The sequence below is a fragment of the Armigeres subalbatus genome, chromosome 3, assembly GCF_024139115.2.
Source record: "Armigeres subalbatus isolate Guangzhou_Male chromosome 3, GZ_Asu_2, whole genome shotgun sequence".
NCBI classification, from domain to species: Eukaryota; Metazoa; Arthropoda; class Insecta; order Diptera; family Culicidae; genus Armigeres; species Armigeres subalbatus.
The window spans coordinates 278,255,967-278,272,993 of record NC_085141.1 but is presented as its reverse complement, the minus strand read 5'-3'; the positions used below and the strand labels follow the sequence as shown (position 1 = coordinate 278,272,993).

At 38.6% G+C, this 17,027-nt stretch overlaps 1 protein-coding gene and 1 pseudogene across 2 annotated transcripts in view; one reads left to right on the top strand and one right to left on the bottom strand.

Annotated features, from left to right (window-relative positions):
• LOC134219623 (translationally-controlled tumor protein homolog) overlaps nt 1–10,282 on the bottom strand; it is a 97,133-nt pseudogene extending 86,851 nt beyond the window's left edge.
• LOC134224575 (kin of IRRE-like protein 1) overlaps nt 1–17,027 on the top strand; it is a 763,295-nt gene that overhangs the window by 231,755 nt on the left and 514,513 nt on the right. The gene's annotated exons all lie outside the window — the stretch shown is intronic.

Below are 17,027 nucleotides of genomic sequence, written 5' to 3'. Positions count from 1 at the left end.
CCCTTAGCTTGAAAATAGCCACCATGTCCTGGGCACAGTGTACAGATAGACCGCTGTTAGATGCATGAAATCCCAACATTCGTCAACAACAATAACAGCGATTGTATCCTCAAAAACTAATGTGTAGATTTTACTTTTGAATTCTGTTCATGTTGTTCAAGGTAAAATAAAAAGCAAATTGATTATCTTGATGTAATATTGATCGTTTAGAATAAGTTTTCAATCAATAAAACTCATTAGTCATATTGGGTGCAAGTCGCTAATTAAAATTACATATTGATCAAGGTTGACATTGGATGTTTCACGATGTTAAGTTTTTCCAATTTTTACGTACGTTATTTTTGGTTGGCGTTGGTGGTGGCTACGATAAAAACGATAGCTTAGCACGGGCCTGATTTTTGCATTCGTATATCATAAAGCTGACACGATGATAATTTTATGCCAATGTTATGTAGTCTAGAAAAATTCCAACCCGAACATTTTGGGGTCCTTTCTGCTAAACTACCATTAGCATTAGCATTTAGCATTTAGCATTTAGCAGTTCGCACAAATTCGTAGGTGGTACAAGCCAAGACTATTGTATGAGAGTAGCATCATTTTCATCCGTTACCACAGATATTGATTTGGGACTAATCACTAACTCTTAGATGGAAGCAATGCACTCTCCAATAGTCGAGAGCTGCCCTGGCCACGTCCTTGCGAATGCTGAGGAAGGGGAAGGATGGTTTGTTGGACACCTACTTAAGAAAGATGCAGAGAACTCTACGACCTCTCATAGGTGCCACGGGAGGTTTTGGGATTGCGTGGAAGGTTATAACAGTAGGAATCGTTTTGGTATAACGTGAAACACAGAAAGAACTAAGAAAGAAATACAAAGTAGGAAAGGGACGAGCCTGGAATTGAACCCTCGACCTCCTGCTTTATGAGGCAGAAGCGGCAGCCACTAGACCACCGAGCTCGTCTCCTTTCTGCTAAACTACCATTCCTACTAAATGATTTGTTCGGTCAAACGAATATCACACGTGGTAAATCAGTGCGCCAATGCCAGATATGTGACGCGGCACCAAACGAAAATAGTCAACATGTGATACCACCACGACATATCAGTGCTAATGGCGTAGGCCCGCCCATCGCGGCAAGATCACATATCCGATGCAGTGTGAAAAGGAGTTTACATAAAAATGGTCCATGGCATGTGGCAAGGATTTCGCAGGTGCACGTTTGTTCCGGTTAATAACACTTTAAATATTTCCACGTTTACACAAACAACTTATTTAAATTGTAGCCTAGACTTAAAATTGATCATTATATGATTATTAATGGTGCGTGTTTGCTGATTTTGCAAATATTCTCAAGGGTGCCAACAACCAATGCTGTATTCTACCCTAATTTGTTAGTCTTACGATACTTACCGTAGTAGGATAAATTAATCAGAGTTTTTTTATTGTGCAAAAAGATAAGAAGCGATTTCACGGCTTGTTAATTGGCTGCATCTTTTGCTCCTAAAAAAGGATTACGTATGTATGAATTTATAAGCCTTAGTTTTACATGTTTGTTCAGCTTATCTCACTTTGCGTAAGATTAACTCTCGTAATAATACGGAGGGTGGCTGGTTCACAGAATGTTCACGTGACGTGAATTGACGTGACAACGGAATTTCTTCAATCTTTCCGATATAAATCGATACTAAAAATAACTAAAATTAGATTTCAAATGTAATTAGAACGATTTTATGAGTAGGTTTGATACGTTGGTACGTTTTTTCGTATGGGTGCATTTCAGACCGTTTTCCTATTCCATTTCATATAATTCATATATGTATGTATATTCTAGTAGGTGCGAAATCTCCTAATAATATGATGCTAGAAAAAAAAAATCCTATCTCGTCATGGCGTGTCATGCCTTTTCCCCCTCAACCTTTGTAACCTAAGCAAACTTGTTGCGCCATTTAATTTTTAAATGTCCTTTGATACTGGTCCCAACACCAAACACCGGAGCGTGCAGGTACTTGAAAGTGTCTTCCTTCTCCCCCGCCAAACCAATCAGTCATTGCTGTTCCCATTCCCAGCAGCGCGCAGCGGTCACAAATCTCGTAAACCAGAACAAGAACCATTCTTCTCCCCCACAAGCAGCCGTCACGATGATGGTGATGACGATGCCAACCACGGCCACGTTCGTTCCGGGAGAAGGCAACAACGACGGTGATGTGTTTACAAAGGCCCAATTTGACCACTCATCCCGTGTCCGACCGAAAACAGGTTTCCCGGAATGTCTGTTTGTTTTGTTTTGGGGATTTGCTTGCCTAGCGCGTGCTCTGAAAAGTTATCCGTCCATTCGGTAGAGTGCCATCATCGGAGCCGTGTTTGCACTTCGTGTCAGCAGGGGTTCTCGAACATTGATCTGTGTCACTTTTTTTTGTGGAATCTCAGTTACTCCAAGGTTAAAGCGAATTTTAGTAACATGACTTGTTCTGCGAGAAGTGGGTTGTCAGGATAGGTTTCGAAAACACTAATATTTGCGGCTTATAAGTCTGACGCGCACCATTCAAATGACTTGAATTTTTAAGCACCATTAGTACTTACACATGCTGACCATATATGTACTAAAAATCAATTAAATTAGTGAATTGGTTTAGGGGAACTGTTCCATGATCCATCTCACTGTCACAAATTCATCTCATTTTGAAAGTAAAATAAAGCTTCAATTTTCTTGACAAACAAAAAATCAAAAATATAAGAAACTAGTTCACCAGCATTACAATTCCTTATTTTCAATAGGATAAATATTGAAACTATGAGATAAAGAACCGAAAGAGTAACCCTATGACTCGAATAGAACCTCTTGCCAGCACGTTTACGACCCATAAATCGAGAACTATCGAAAACTCAAGATTATCGGAATGGAGGCAAGTGGGGCATTAATTCACTTATCACGATGCTACGCAATCCTTCAATCACATCAAGTGGCGGGACTTCCCTAGAACGCATTTACCTAGTGGGTGCACCGTCGTCGTTTGGTCAATCGTTCTTCGTCCTCGCAAAAAGCATACCCAATCCGCTGGGCAAACAAACATCTTGATTTGATCGTGGCATGTAGGCATTTGTTCTAGCCCCGTTTGAAACACAGCGTATGTAATGTGGCCATTTTGCGCTTGAGAGATACCGTCCCATCCGTCGTCGGTTCAGAATTTTACTGGAACTATGCTATGGCGTCTTCAGTTAGCCACCGAGTGACCGAGTGATCTTGCGCGCGTTTTGAATGCTGATTAATGTGCTAAACGGTCACGAGGATGGGGAAGTCATGAGACGATGGCAATGGAGCATATTGTCGTCCCAACCTTTTTTGTCGCAGCAAATGCATAACAGTGAAAAACAACAACAAAAGCATCAATTGTTAGCACTTGACGAGCAGTTCAGTTACCGTCAATTGGGATTAGTTTGAGTTCTGAATTGCACTGACGAGCATATGGTTTCAACCAACCCTAGCTGACGGTGCCAACAGAAAGCGAACGAGTGTCGCGCGACACACTGCTCCAGCTTCAACCAACAAAGCCGCCACCAATAAAGTTGTTCTAGTGCCAAGCCAAGCAGTTTACAGCCGCTGCTGCTGCTAAGGTAGGCACCTACCAGCAGGGTGGCAAACCGTATTGGACCGTAATTAATATTCCCCGCGTACAATATAAAGCTCTGTGGTGCGCTATCTGCGGATCTCGGATCGCACATGGCATAAGCGAAGCAGCGGCAGCAGTAGCGTCGAATGCGTGCTGCTGCTGCTGCTAAATGGAAGGGACGCATCGGCCGGACTTGAGAGTTCACGCGAGGCTTTGCGCTACTTGGGACGCGTCAATGCAAGGCGTCGTCGTCGTCGTTGTTGTTGATGTCGGTTGACTTCAGCCAGTAGGTACGGCAATGAATGGTTTACTGTTCTGCCATGGTGGTTTGTTGATTGACCTCCATCTGGCGAGTGCGGTTGGTTGCCGTGGAATGCGCTGCTAGGTGGATCGATGACACAAAAAGCGCACATGTTTAACCCAGACATACCGAGCTGGGCCGGGTGATGTTACAGTCATTGTCAATTAGGTTTTTTCTGCGGATAGAGTCATGCTCGGTTTCATGTTTTGGGGTAATTTGTAGAAAGTGTCAAATAAGCTCGTAACTATAAATACATTGTTCGACACGGTTGCGTGGGAAAAGAAGGGGTTCGCAAGTAGGATGTGTTTCAAGGTGCTAAGAGCAGTTAGTATCCGTCATAGAATATGTATTGTTGAATCTTGCATATTTGCGGCGTAGAAGATTAAGTCTTCAAATACAACTCGTCGTGTCGTAGATATAAACAATATTTTGTTGTTAAATTTTCGCTTGGAACTTTGGTATGTTTATAAAATTGATTATTATCACGAAATGCACCTAAAATGTTTTTAAAAACTTTTTTTTCTATTAGAAAATTATGTTCAGTGCAATGTTTTCACTTGTCGTTAGATAATTGATTTGAACTTTACAGATTCGCATCTAGACTTCAACAGCGAGGTCAACAGTGTCTCGTACTTGAGCCAACTTATCGAGAAGTCGAGTTGATGCAAGATGTTGTTGAAATATTTCAATTGATATGATAAATTATTATATTCTATCGAAATCCAGCAAACGTAAACTATTTCCGTAATACTTACTTTATATTTAAAATTACATCGCCATGGCATTTCAACCTTAACCAGGTAACAGTAAGCATTAACATAAGCCGTAAAACAAGTTGAAATGCATCATCAAAAGCGGTGTCCGCGCAATTATGTATTTAAAAAAAATATCATGGGGTATAGCCCCTCGAATCTGATCAATATAAAAAAGAGCAGTTTTAGTTGTTTAGATGTGACAAAACTTGTCGTACTCAATTTTTGAAATATTCGAACATTTTTTCTTTTTAATTCGAAGAATAAATAGGAATTTCGTTTTACAAAATAAATAAGAGAATTGGCCCGAGGCGTTCTAATTTTTATTTTGAGAGGATTTCTTCGATGCAACCTGCGTTCTTCTTTTCCTACCGCTGTCGTGCCGTCATCGAAATCAAAATAGTAGTTACGCGGTCTAGCTATACAATTATACATACAACTGTATTACAACACACACATTTTCATAGTCTCTAGAACTTTATTGAAGCAAATGAGGACCATGGTGCTCTCGCCATCGATATCACGGTACTCGAGCATGGCAATCGGTACAGCGCAGTTCATCGACTAACCGGTAGAGAGCTGCAAATCCTTGAAGCATCCCAAAAAGTCTTTCATCACGCTGTTGGTCTTGAAAACTTCCACTTCGCTGGGGTTGGTTTCCTCCAATCGGACCAGCAGTTTCTTCTGTAGTTAGGTAAACATATAGACGGTAAACTGTTTCTTGTCACCAAACCCGGTCTCTACCAATCAGTGGTTCAGTACAATATCGAGACCGGACTAAATTGCGACATCAGTGCCCCTCGACGGACGGGTTCGCACCATCAATCTGGATAGAAATGTGCGCCGCCGCCAACAGCTTTTGGCAGGCCGCCGCCGCGTTTTTGCATCGGCGCTCCGCCGTTTAACATTTGTCACGCCGGTGGTCTACAATTTTCCACGCTGATTCAAATTTGGAGAAGTCCGCAGAATTTCCCTTGGAAATTCCGAAGATTCAGTGAAATTTTCGTAGATATTTACAATTGATCTTTAGAACATCACGTTAGAACTCTAGAAGTTTTTTCGTGGCAATACTAATGATTTCCTTAAAAATTCAATACAATTTCTCCTTACAAAACTTCGAGTGTAAATTTCAAAGGACTCCCTTTGAAATAAAAAAAAAACGTAGAAATAGAATTGTTTAACGAAGTAGAGCCTTTTGGCAGAAAGCCATTTTGCCGAAGGCCAGAACCCAACAAACATTGAATGTGAATAAAGCGCTTATATGACCAAAAATAGTCCTCTATAGCTTACATAGCTTAAATTGTTTGTTGGTAAGGCTGGAAGTTGTTTTGCCTAATATGTCGTTGCGTTGCGTTGCGTTGTAACGGAGTATTTCGTAGATTGCATACTGATAGTTGTCATGTATATTCTTTACCTTTCTTACCCCAATTGCTTATGGATTTCCATTTGGGATTCAATGGAAATCCAATTGGGGGTCCAAAATGATAAAACATGAAAGCTATCATTGCCGGCCACGCCCATCTTCTCCGTTACTAGGAAAGGGAAGGAAATGATGATATGACATCTACTTAACGAGAGGCCAGCGACTCACCGACGCCCTCATAGATGTCAAGGAATTGGATGGTGGGTAGGGTATGTGGTTTAGGAGTATCATTATAAGCAAATGATAGAAAATTTGTGGAATTACGTTGGGAGTGACTTTGCTAAGAAATTTGTGTCACTCCATTATCCTTGCCGATGATTTTCCTCGGATGGGGCGAAGGTATTAGCCTTGCCCTGGCTAATAGCCTAGGTTTAAGCGCCTTTGCTCGCTCTCTGAAACGAAAAAAGAGCAAAAAGAAATTAAATTCCCCTTCCCCCCTGATATGGTAATGATTTTGATCAACAAATTAATTCCAAGTGGGTGAATAAATGATCAAACGGCTGCAAACAAGCCTCTATTGTCGTAGCAGAAGCAAACCCGCCTCAATACGACAGGCAGAAGCACATGTTTGTGATTCAAACGCGATCGACTGTTGTTCAATTTCGATACACATAGTTGGGTAGAGAGAAAAGATGTGAAATATTGCTAAAGAAGGATTCGATGGATACGGGGAATTGACTCATATGCCACCGTTATTAGCTAGTTGGAATATTGAAATATTTCGAAGGAAAAGATGAAACTATATTATTATGAGAATATCGATACATAAAATATGGAAATATGAATATATAATAATGTAAACATAATAATATAAAAATGACATAATAAAATGAACTATGACATCGATTCAACGACAATCTTACGAATAAGGTGAAAGAATCGCAAATCGTTTTAATTGTAAGTGAATATGAGGGCATTTTGCTTTTTTTTCCATTGCAGCTCAATAATAAATGACTAATATTGACTTGTACAGTAATATTCGTTCATAAATTTCCTGCAAGAATTATATGATTTCATGAGTGAGGCCTTTTTGCCCCATGGTTCAACTGCCTTCCCCTATTTAGAACCAATCAATTCGGCAACAATGCGCCTGAGCAACAGACGCAAGAGACGGAAATAGGGGCACCGCCCAAGCAGTCCCCCTTTATAATTTTTAGTGGGAATAAAGTATATAACGTATCACATCAAATTACTTTACATCATACGGCACAGCTCATAGGATTAATACTCTATTAAAGGGACCATCGGGTTAGGAAGTACATAAAAGAAAACGATCATCACAGAAAATACCTTCATATAGTATGAAAGATGAAAAAATATGAGTAGGAGAGGGTTCACTGTATAATTTTAATATGAAAAATAAACGAAATGTATAGAGGAATAATGAATGAATGAAAATAATGAATAAAATGAAGAAGATGGATAAATTGAATTAATTGAATAAGGGCTTAGATATAAATATGTATCACCGTATTTTTATCTGAGTCGCCGTTGAACTAGTGTGCACTCTCGTCCTCTCGTCGGAACTAATTGTTCACTTACCTATCTCTACGACCTGTCAAACCATGACCAAATTTTTCGACCGTTTCAGTCCAGCACTTCGCTGAGCAATTTCACCACGTCCATTGGTCGTCTATTCCGGTACCTCGCCGTACTCCGCAGATCGGATTCGCCAACATCATCTATCGTATTGTCCAGTAGAATCCAAATCTGGCGCCATATTTATCGGTCGTCTTCTATTGCTGCCGTTTTCAGTATACACTGGTCTTGATGGGAGGTCACCGACTTGAATTAGCCTCATAAAACAATTCAAAAAACATTTTATTGGAGGCGGAAAAAAATGCTGTCAAAAAGAAACACTTCCGTTCTTGAGCCTTGACTACTACGATGTTTTGCCTAATATGTCGTTTGACCAAAAAAAACCATTTGGCTGAAGCCCATCTAGCCTTCAATTATTTTGCCGAAAATTATTTGGCTCAACAGTTCCTTTACTTGGAAAAAAAGTTGGCAAAATATCTCATTTAGCTGAAATGGTCGTGTGGCAAAAAGTGTCATTTGGACAAGAATTTGTCAATTTCCCAAAAAAAACAATGAATCGAATAGGTCATTTAGCGGAAAATGACGTTTCGCCGAAATGGTTGTTTTGCAGAAAGAACAGTTTCGGGCCAAATGGCTCTTTCTACCAAACGGCATTTTCGACCAAATTACTTTTTCGGCCAAATGACCTTTTCAGCCAAATGAACTGTTAGGGGAAACAACGGCTCGGTCAAATAACCAGTTCAGCCGAATATGCCTTTCGACTACTTTTCGCCTTCGGTCAAATGTCATTTTTGGTCAAACCATTTTCGGTCTAATACCGTATCGTTCAAACGTTTAATTCGGCCTAATGGAATTTGGCTAGATGACTTTCGACATGACATGGCAACCAAGTGACATTCGAATAAATGGATTTTCGCCGAATGACTTTCGGTCAAACAAAAGGTAGGGTCATTTGGCCTAAAGGTGTTTGGTCAAAATTTAGGCAAAACCCATCTAGCAGAAAATTTTATCTTGCCGACATGGACATACGCCCGAAAATGGTCGTTTGGCAGAAAGGCCATTTGGCCGAAGACCATATAACCCGTTCAGTAATCAACATTTGGCTGTTGGACCAAATGACATTTTTAATCAAAATTCCCTTTCTGGCAAACAACCATTTTCGGCCTTATGACTTATTCGGCCAAACAAACATTTCAACCAAACGACGTTTTAGGGAATGGTGCTTTCTAGGCCAAATTACCAACTAAGTCATATGCCGCTTTTCCCAAATACAATTTTTGGCCAAACTGTTTTCCGATGTTTAACCGTGTCACCCAAACGTTCATTTCGGCCAAATGCAATTCGGCTGGATGATTTTCGACTTAACGTATTATTCGGACAAATGACTTTCCGGCAAATAATTTTCGGCCAAAGGACTATTCCTATTTTTGCCTTTCTCGTACAACAAAGTTGTACCAGAAGGCTATAATTTCACTCCAAAAGCCAAATTTTGATAGAAGGCTCGGAGACCCATAGTGTTATATACCAATCGACTCAGCTCGAAAAACTGAGCACATGTCTGACTGTGTGTGTGTGTGTGTGTGTGTAGCCCCGGGAATTTTTTATTGTTAAACACGTTTCATATAGAAGGACTTGACCGATTCGAGTGCAACTAGTTTCATTCGACGGAGAAACTTTCCTAGTTGGACACTATTGTTTTTGTTTGCTAATAACTCATTCGATTTGAATAATATTTCAATTTTTCTTTTAACAAATACGCTGTTTACATGCACACTTTAAGTCATTAATCAATTTAGCCATGACGCAATCCATTACTCTCATAATAATTGCTTAAAAATTACTCAATTATTGAGTAATTTATAAGCAGCGTGATAGAGTTGCATCAAATATTTTAACCGCCAAGATGTAGGCAATTAGCACAGCATTTACAACATTAATTCGAATCCAACATATCGAATCGAGAAAGGCATAATCACCACTTGGGGATAAATTTGGGTTTTTATTATTTCCATTGAGTTTCCGGAAATTTTCTAATGACAACACAAAGAATTCCATGTAAAAATCCAAAGAAATTCTTCAAAAATCTGATTTTTTTTCTTTTTTGAATTACCGAACAGTTTTCTGTAAAAAATTGAAAAAATAACGTGGAAGTTATGAACAATTTAGTTTAAATTTAATAAAATTCGTGGAACTTCCTAAGAATTTTCCATAGAAATTTTAGAAAATCCCGTGCAAATTACAATGAATTTCCCATGAAAATTTCGAACAATTTGCCGTTGAAATTCAATTTTTTTTGTTGATGTCCACATTTTGAACAATCTCCCGCGGAAAATCTGAAGAAATCTCTGTGTAAATTTTGAAGAGAACTCAATAAAAACTTTCCGTGGATTTTCTGAACATTTTTCTGTAAGAACTTGACACAATTTTTCGTGAAAATTATGAAGAATTATTCATGTAAATCCCAAATAAATTCCCACGGAAATAACAAAAGCCGCCACCGTCTATTTTTGGACCGGCGTGCACCTGTAAATCTGGATGTCTACCAAGATGCGAGAAATCAGCTTTCCGTAGACCTCGTGACATTATCGATCAGCTTCATCTTGTGTGTGTCCGAGAACATCTCGGACATCGGTGAAAACATGCTTTAAGATTTTCATTGTAAGAAGTTGAAGATTATTTCACGGCCGAAATAATGAAAACTACGATACATCCACCTGAGGATCTCGCCGGAAAAGATAATGAAAATGCCTATTTTTTTAAATTTTTCAAAGAAATCCTCGTGAAATTTCCATAGGAAATGTTGGGAAGATTTAAAAAAGAAATTCTCGGAGATTTCCCGAAGAAATTGGCAAAGGAATTGCTTGATGAATCAATTTTTGACTAATTTCAAAGCATACTTGGAAGAACTTTCAATGATATTTTTTTGAGAACTGGAGCAAGAAATTCTGAAAGGATTGCCGAAGGAATTGTTGAAGATGTTACAAGGGATTGTCAAAAGAACTCCTGAAGGAGTTACAGAAAGAGTTTATGAACGAATTTTCAAAGAAATTTCTGGACAAATTTCCGGGAAAATTCTTGAAAGAAAATTCCGAAGGAATTTCTATACGAATTGTCGAAATAATTCGTGGAGGAATCTTGAAGAAATTTTTGGTGAATTTACTATAATCATTCCTCGAGGAATTGTCGGAGGAATTTTTGGAGGAATTATCGAAGAAATATTCGGGAAAACTTCTGGAGCAATTTTCGAAGGAACTCGTGAAAGAATTGCCAAAGGAATTCCTGAAACAATTCTTAAAGGTATTTGCCTAAATTATTCCCAAAGAATTCCTGAAGAAGTTGCCGAATTGCTGATGGAATTCTTGGAGAAAATGTAGAAATAATTCGTGGAGGTACTGCCAAAGTAATCTTTGATGGAATTGCCGAAAACATTCATTGAGAAATTGTCGGAGGAGTTCTTGGGAGTTTTCCGATGAAATTCCTGTAGGAATTGCTGGAAACATTCCTGGAGAAATTGCAGAATGAATTCTGTGAGGAATTGTCGAAGGAGTTTCTGGAAAAAGAGGCGAAGAAATTCTTGGAGGAATTGTCGATTTTTTTGTAAGATTTGCTTAAATTATTCCTGGCAGCATTGCTCAAATAAAGCTATCGCCAAAGTCTTGAAGAAATTACTGAGGGAATGCCTGGAGGAAATGCCGAAAGTATTCGTGGAGGAATAGCCAAAAAAATTATGGTGAAATTGACGAAAATATGCTTCAAGGAATTTCCACGAAAAAATCTTGGAGAAATTGCCGAAGAAATTCTTGGAGGACCTTCTAAAGTAAGCACTGATGGAATTTCTGGAGCAATTAAAGAAGGAATTCCTGGAGGAATTGCCGAAGGGCATTTTGGAGAATTTGCAGCAAAAATCCGGGAGAAATTTCGGAGGAATTCCTGGAGGAATAGGTGATGGAATTCTTGAAGCAGTTGCTGACAGAATTCGCGAAGAAAAAAACCAAAAAAAATCCTGAAGTATTTATACAAAGAATTCTTGGATGAATTTCTAGAAGAGAAACCGAAAGAATTTCTTAGGAATTTCTGAATTCCTGAAGGAATTGCCATAAGAATTCGTGGAGGTGTTGCCGAATGATGGTGGCATTGTCGAAGCCATTCCTGGAGTAGATGCCACAGCCCTTTAAGAATTGCTGATGGAATTCCTGGAGAAAATAACAAATGAATTCGTGGAGGAACTTCCAAAATAATTTCTGGTGGAATTGCCGAAAACATTGTCGGAGGAGTTCTTAGAGCAATTGCTGAGAATTTTTTTACAGGAATTGCTATAAACATTCCTGGATCAATTGCCGAAGGAAATCCTAGAGAAATTGCATTTCTTCGAGGAATCGTCGAATGAGTTCCTGGAAAAAGAGGCAAAGGAATACTTAAAGGAAGTCCCGTTTTTTTGTGGGAATTGCTTAAATTATTCCTGGCAGAATTGCCCAAAGGATTCATGGAGAAATTGTCAAAGTCTTGAAATTGCTGAGGAAATGCCTGGAGGAAATGCCGAAAGCATTCGTGAAGGAATTGCCGAAGAAATTTCTGGCTAAATTTCCGAAAACATTCCTTGAGAAATTGCTGGAGAAAATCTTGGAAGAATTGTTGAAGAAATTCTTGGAGGACTTTTTGAAAGAAGTACCGAAGAAATTTCTGGACCAATTAAAGAAGGGATTCCTGGAGGAATTGCCAAAGAAAATCCTGGAAAATTCGCAGAAGGAATTTCGGCAGGGATTGTCGAAGAAAATGATTCTTGCAATTGCTGTGAGAATTCATGAAGGATTTTTTTTGCAGGATTGATTTTCTATACCGCCGGAAATAAGTATAAAGACAAGCATAATTTTCATACATTTTCATCATGATTGAGGATCGATATCTCGATTCGTAGCGATTCGATTTGGCTGAAATTTTACTAGGCACCTGTTTTTAACTTGAACTTTCGATCTTTGAGTAAATTTTATACATCTCTGTTGATTTTGACCTCAAAATCTGGAAATAATTATAAAGACACCACTTTTTTATATGGAGCTCCATTCAACGGAACTGTCTTTATAATTATTTCCAACAGAAACGCGTATAATCAGAATATATGCATAAATGTAACTATCATTGAATACAAATTCAAGTCATTTTAGGCTTGTTGGCAAAAAATCAGCCCAATCGAATCGCTAAGAATCGAGATATTGACTTCCCAATATGGCCATTTTGTATGGAAACCGAGCTTGTCTTTATACTTATTTCCACCAGTGTATACCGAGTAACCGAAGGAATTTCTGAACTCCTAAATGAATTGCCGCAAGAATTCGTGGAGGTGATGCCGAAAGAATTACAGAAGACATTCCTGGAGGAGTTGGTGGCGGAACTCTTGGAAGAATTGCCGAAGAAATTCTTGTAGAAATTGTCGAAGGAAATCTTGGATGAATTTCTAGAGGAATTCCGAAGAATTATAGAAGAATTTTCGAAGGAAGGATTTTTCAAGAGAAATTGCTTACAGAATTCGAGAAGCAATTCACGAAGATTTTCCAGACATAATTGCCGAGGAGGAATTCCCCAATAAATGTCTGGAGAAAATGCCAAAAGCATTCTCGGAGTAAATGGTGACGGAAATCTAAAGAATTTGCCGAAGAAATTTCTGAATGAATTGCCGAAGAAAATCCTGGAGAAATTGCTAGAAGAATTCTAGAAGGAATAGTTGAAGTAATTCGTGTAAGGATTACCGAAGACATTGCTGGAGGAACTGATGAAGGAATTCATGAAGGGATTACCGGAAAAAAAAAATCCTTAAGCTATTTTCGAAGGAATCTTGGAGTAATTTCCCAAAGAATTCTTGGAGGAATCGCTTAAGGAATTGCCGAATATACTCCTAAAAAAAATGAATAGAAGTCTTGCAGGAATTGTCAAAGGGATTCATTAAAGGATTTCTGGAAGAATTGTCGAAGAAATTTGAGATAGATTGCCTAAAGAATTCTTGGGGAAATCGCTGTAGATTTCGTTAAGGAATTGCCGAATGTTTTTCTGGAGAAACTGACGATGGAGTCCTGAAGGAATGGCAAAAGGGATTTGTGGAGAAATTGTCGAAGGAAATCGTGAAAGGATTTCGGAATAAATTTTTGGTGGGATTGCTGAAGGAAAACTCTGAGGAACTGCCGAAGAAATATTTGGAAGTATTTCAGGAAGAATGGCCTAAATATTTTCTGGAAGAATTGTCGAAGGAGGAAGGAGGAGAATTGTAGCGAAGTTGACTACTCATTCGCCTCATAAGCGGATCGGATGATCATGGATTCGATTCCCAGTACCCCAACAAATCTTGCCGGGTTACTGAAGGATGCAGCGCGATGGGCGTTCATAATAAAGCTATGTCCATTTCCGGAATTATAAAATCATCTGTATCTCGGTAACAGATTGACGTACAAATAAGGTCAATACATCAAAACAAAGGAAATTTGCTGTACTTTAAAGAAAAAATATTGATACAAATCATTTCTTCTTGTTTCCAGCGAAAATTCGCACCTTCTTCTTTATTCCTCTCATCAAAAGTTGCACACCTCCGGAGTCAACTTCCTTGGCACATTTGTTCCACATTTTGGTCATCTGAGTCGCGTCACGAGCTGTTTTTCCACTTTTCTCGATGGATCGAAGCTGTTGCCGGTTGCGTGGATTTATGTTTTTATCGATGAAATCTTCGTTATTATCGTGGTACCACTGGATGAATTCCCGGCTGTGGTGGCAACTCACCAAATCTGGCCAAAACTTCACCGGACCTTTATGGGCTTTATGGAAGGTAGACCGCGGTTTTGAGACATTTCTCCTTGTACAGTTTCGAGTCCATCGTCTTATTCGTCACAAACACTTAAAACTTTGCTCCAAAACTGCATATCCCTTGCCAAAATCATCTGTTTTTTTGCAAGTTTGTCCAAAAAGCAAACTTAAACTTCGCAGGAACTACTCCTCGTGCCGTGGCCATGTAGAATTTTTGGCTAGGAAGCTGTCCGAAATCCATTTTGACGTAGGTTCCATCGTCGATTAGCAGGATTATCAACGTCTGTGCGCAGATTTTTTTCTCTACTTTTGGCTTAAATCTGGAATAATTTTTGACTCGCTGCACGAAACATCGTGAAATTTATATCATAGCAAGTGGGCGCCTAGGTAGACAAACCGCTGTAAAAGAATTCTTGCAGCGGTCACTTTCCGTGCCACTGCAAAACAATAAATGATTCCGGATTCTAAATGGACATAGATTTAACCATCTGATCGTAGTGGCTGGTAGAGGCATAGCTCTACTGGACGACCGGATAATAGCAATAGACCTCAGCAATGGAAAACGAACTTAGATGAAGGACTGAAGGAAAACCTACACAATAGCATCATGTTCTTATCGATATTACAGATAAAAAGTAGCAAGATTATCAAAATCCAATTGGAATTGTAAAATAATGACAATCAAATAAATACTGGATAATTAGACGCTGCGTCATAGTGAGGTAGCACCAGGTGTCACCACAATACACTCACGTTGTGCCCAAAAAAGCGAACGATCTAATAATAGACAATAAATATGAAAAAGTGCCGAAGGAATTCTTGACGAAAATGCTGAAATAATTCCTGTAGGGCTAAACAAAGAAATTTCTGAAAAATAAATTCTGAAGGAACTTTTGGATGAATAGTTGAAGGAACACTGGAAAGAGTTTTCGGAGGAATTGCCGAAATATTTCCTGGTGGTGTCAAAAGAATTACTGGACACATTTTCGATTGGAGCTCCTGGAAAAATTTCCGAAGGATTGTCTGGACTGGTCGAAGGATTTTCTGAAGAAACTATTGGAGAAACTGTCGAAATTATTCCAGAAGGTCTTGTCGTGGCAGAGGCGATTTTTTTTTAATTCGACAGGGTTCTAACAAAACTTTTCTTCTAAAAAATTTGTCTTTGAGGGGGTTTTATGTCCACTGACGTAGGAATTTCTGGAGGAATTGGCGAAAGTATTGGATCTGCAGGCGGATACTCTTCCACGGCACCATGGTGCACATCTTGAGGTGAGTCGGATTTTTGTCCAACATAAACTACACAATTTATATCTTTACAACTGCTTAAAACTTCTGCAAGCCACTTGGACTGAGGTGGTTTCGATTGTATTACGATTCACGTAGACATTCATTCGCACTGATATAGGACATTACAAGGAATATAAGTCGTTATGAGTTTTTATTTACATAATTACGATTGATTTTCACTATGGTAAAAATTATCGTATATGATACGTTCAATACAACATTTGTCGACAATAAACTGATAAAGTTTGATATGCAGTGCGATTAAAATTTTGGTGCGACTTTATTTGCTGTTTGTTATACGATATGTGGTTTACTGGGTTGTCGAAGGGACTCGTGAACAAATTTCTGAAATGTTTTCTAAAGTACTTGACAAATTATTTTCTCTAGGAATTGCTGAAAGCATTCCTGAAAGACTTGCCGAAGGATTTTCAGCATTAACTCTCGAAGAAATTATCGGAAAAATTGTCGAAATAATTCCTGAAGGAGTTTCTGAAAGACTAGCCGAAGGGATTGCGAAAGAATGTATCAACGATTTATGAGAAATTTTATGGAAGAGCTGCCGATGGAATTCACGGATGAATTGCCGAAGGAATTTCTGGAGGAACTGCTGAAATTATTGCTGAAAGAATTACCCAAGTAATTCCTAGGGTCATCAACGAAGTCCTAAAGGAATTCTTTGCGGAATTGTCGAAAAAAAACCTTGGATGAATTTCTGAAGGAATTTTCAAAGCAACTGAGCTAAAGGAGAATGTTTGAAAAATTGAAAAATATTTCCCGAAAATAAAACCGGAGAAAATGCCGTAGGATTTTTTGAGGATTTGCCGGAAGCATTCGTGAAGGGCTTTTCGAAGATATTTCTGAAGGATTTGCCGAAGGGATTTGTGAATGTATTGCCGAATATATTTCCGGAGGAATTGTAGAAGATATTCCTAGAGGAATTTCCAAATACTTTGCTGGAGTAATTAGCGAAGGAACTTTTTGAAGAATTTCGGAAGGAATTGCGGGTGAAAATAATTCGTAAAGAAATTGCCGAATTTATTTCTGGTGAAAACACCTAAGGAAGTCCAGAAATATTTTCTTTAAGAATTCCTTAAGGAATTCTCGAAGGAAATTTATTTATTTATTTATTTACATTTGGTCGGCCGCCAGCACTACTGGGGCTATATGGGCCGTAGTTTTATAAAACCTTTAGCTCTATCTATAATAAACATAATAAAAAAAAAGTTTTTCAAATATAATCTACATACATAATATGTTCAAGTTACAATCGTATTGTTATAATTCTATCAGACATGATCATATAACATTATACAAATCTATTTCTTTCAT